This window comes from Sminthopsis crassicaudata, chromosome 6, assembly GCF_048593235.1.
Source record: "Sminthopsis crassicaudata isolate SCR6 chromosome 6, ASM4859323v1, whole genome shotgun sequence".
NCBI classification, from domain to species: domain Eukaryota; kingdom Metazoa; phylum Chordata; class Mammalia; order Dasyuromorphia; family Dasyuridae; genus Sminthopsis; species Sminthopsis crassicaudata.
This window is the reverse complement of record NC_133622.1, coordinates 152,156-155,554: the sequence shown is the minus strand read 5'-3', so window position 1 is coordinate 155,554 and position 3,399 is coordinate 152,156.

Here is a 3,399-nt window from a genome sequence, read left to right as displayed (position 1 = left end):
ATAATGCGAAATTCTTTTGAGATCCAAGCCTTCTATTCTTACAAAGGCTAGGACAGAACTTGGAACATGGTGGTGATTCCTAAATACCAACTGATTGCTTAATTGATTGGTTGGTTAATTCAAGATTACTAAGAGGGGAAAACATGAAAAGAATGGAGAATGAAAACAATATGACCACAGAGAAAACTTTGTTTAATTCTTCTATGATTATTGGAATCAAGCAATACATAAAATATAGAAATATGCTTGACAAAAGTATTTGACTTTGAAATGGAAGATGTCCTGGATATAATATACTGTAAATGACAAAAATATTTCCTATAGATGATGATGTTCTAAAGATGATCTTCCCCATAGATGATATGTACTGATTTCATAATGATGCTTAACAGCCCCCTTTCTGAATGAGCTTTGCTGTTCTTTCAAAGATATTGCCCCTGTGGGAAGGGGGAGAAGTTAAATAATAGCAAGGCAAGCTCTCTCTCTCTGCCTCTCTCTCTCTCTCTCTCTCTCTCTCTCTCTCTCTCTCTCTCTCTCTCTCTCTCCTCTCTCTCTCTCTCCCTCTCTCTCTCTCTCTGCCTCTTTCTCTCTCTCTCTGCCTCTTTCTCTCTCTCTCTCTCTCTCTCTCTCTCTCTCTCTCTCTCTCTCTCTCTCTCTCTCTCTCTCTCTCTCTCTCTCTCTCTTTCTCTCTCTCTCTCTCTCTCTCTCTCTCTCTCTCTCTCTCTCTCTCTCTCTCTCTCTCTCTTTCTCTGAAGTAGAAGTAGAATAAAAGAGTTAGCAGAGATATGAAACGAGATATACACAAACACGACAACAATGATCAAAAGTAGAATTTATTAGAAAAAAAGTACATTGATCTCAAAGTCAAAGTTAAAAAAAGATTCAATTAAAAGAGAAAAATCTATATTATGTCAGCCATAGTAAGAATGTTTTATATATATGTGTGTGTGTGTGTGTGTGTGTGTGTTTAGATGTGAGGAGGTGTGGATATGGGCATGTGTGTATATATCTATATAGCTACATACATTAAATATATAGATATATCTAATGTATATGTACATATAAATATAGCTGTGCTTAATTGTAGCTTTCTTGGAGGAAGGGAGCGGAAAGGGGAAAAAGGAAAAAAGAATAAAGTAAAAAGTGCAGAGTAGAAAAGAAAACCTACAAGGAAGCAAAGAAAAGATGGACAGTTCTGAATGCAATGTCTTCTGTTATTATATATGCTTTCTTGAAATGGAAATTTATTGTTACATATTTTGAATCCTCTCATGTTTTGGTACGCATGTGGCAATAAATTTTTTCTCTTTTTTCTTTCTCTATTTTATATTTAAATTTTAAGTAAATACATAAAAACTCAAGTTGAAAAAGAATAATAATAAGATAATGATGATTATCATGATGGTGATATTGGCCTGACAAAAAAAAAAGTAAATATAGAATGAATATTGCCCAGATCCAGACATGAACTTGAATAAGCATCTTTTTTAAGTCAATCCATTTCTTCTTGGAAAAGTACTATAGACAGGCAGTAATCAGGGCCCAGCATGAAATAGGAAAAGAGTAGAGGCTAGATTGCATGTAGGAAATGGTACAATACTTTCAACAATTCCAAACTGCTCCCTGACACAAAAATCCATCCTTTCAACATCCATATTCTGCCAGTGATGCTATGTGACTGCAAATCACAGAGTGCTGGGATCTCCAAGAAATAGAAATTGTGGCCTGAACCAAATGATAATAGGGAAACTGCTGATAGGTACAAGGAGGGTACAGCATGATAGTAATGATAATTTGTTCACAAGAAGAGTAATAAAAGATGTCCAGGAGATATATTATCAGAAAAGAAAGAGGCCCAGGAATGTATCAAATGTAAAGGATAACAGATGCAAGATTTTCCTGTAGGTACTAGAACCTAGAAAATATTTGCAGGCCTAAATGCAAAATTAATATTTGTAGAATCACTGGATAAAGGACAGAAGTGGGGCCTTTAGAGTGGTAAGGAGACCTTTTAGCAAGTGTTTGTAAGAGGACATAGAGAAGAAGTGAACAGGAATAGAGAATATGGAAGAATAGCAATCTGAGCAGCCTATACTAATGAAATTATGACTGAGTCTTATTCAAGATCTAGGTGGTATAGAAAAAAAAAGACGTGATCCCCTTTGTGCTTGCTCCCTATTTTATCCAACAATATAAATACCCTGCCCCTCTCCTGATCAGAGATTTTATTCTCTAAGAAAGCCCCATCAAAAATAAAAAGTAGATTTGTCTTATTTTTTAGTGCAATGGATGTGTGTTGAGCGCATGTGAGTGAATTGCTTAGGATGCAAAGTTCATTCATAGCAATGCTGGATCCTTCCCACGATGGGTGAAATAAGAAGAATATTAATACTAATAAAATACTTCTAATAATGAGAATAATAATAATAACTCATATTTCTCTAGCATTTCACAGCCTATGAAATACTTTCCTCAAGACAATCCTGTGAGTTATACTGATTGATGGTTAGTTGTCCTTCATTCTAGAAGAGAAGAAAAATGACATTCACCATGTTGGAATCAAGGTACACTGACTGTGGCTGATCCACCAATATGAGCTCAGAAGGCTCTACCCCCATTAGGGCACAAATAGTCCAGAGAAATATTTGCAGGGGAAATGTCTCTAAATTTGCACCTCTCACTTTTCTTTTTGAGCTACTTCAATTCTGCTTTTTTCCCCTAGAGCACAGGGCCTCCTTTGATGTGGGCACGCCATGCTGGGTGGTCATTCCACCAAATTCTAGGGGAGAGGGTAAGTTGTGAATAGGGAAAAATCCACCCAAGCCTAATAAGAGAAAGATCTAATCTGCATATTCTTCAGAATCTGACAGCTTGTCCATTGTTTTTCTAGTCTTGGAGAGTTGTTTTTACTTTGTATTTTTTTCAGCAATATATGTATACTCCGTATTTTTGAGCCATATCTACTACACTCTGCTTTTTTCCTAGAGCCCCCTTTGAATGTTGTCTCTCTTTGTCTCCCTCTTCAAATAAGTCTCTGGATCCCACTAGAAGCCCTGAATCACTTCCATGAAATCCTCCAGAGTCCAGGCAATCAACCTCTAAATGCTCTGACCAAGTCTGACAGTTTGGAAGCTCAAGAGTAATTTGGGTCTGGGTTTATTATGTGCTCAGTCTCTGTTTGATGCATTGGGATGGAGGGAGGAAAAAAAAAAAGAAAGGTTTTCTCACTCTGCATGTGGCAATGTCCTATGTGTCTATCATAGCTTTAACAATGTAAACATCAGAAACAGATGGGGAAAAGCAGGTCCATGCCAGGCAAAACAGCACTTACTGAAGACAATGAGCCATAATGCCAAGATAAATATAGTCTATCCATATCACTGATTTTTACCTCACTGG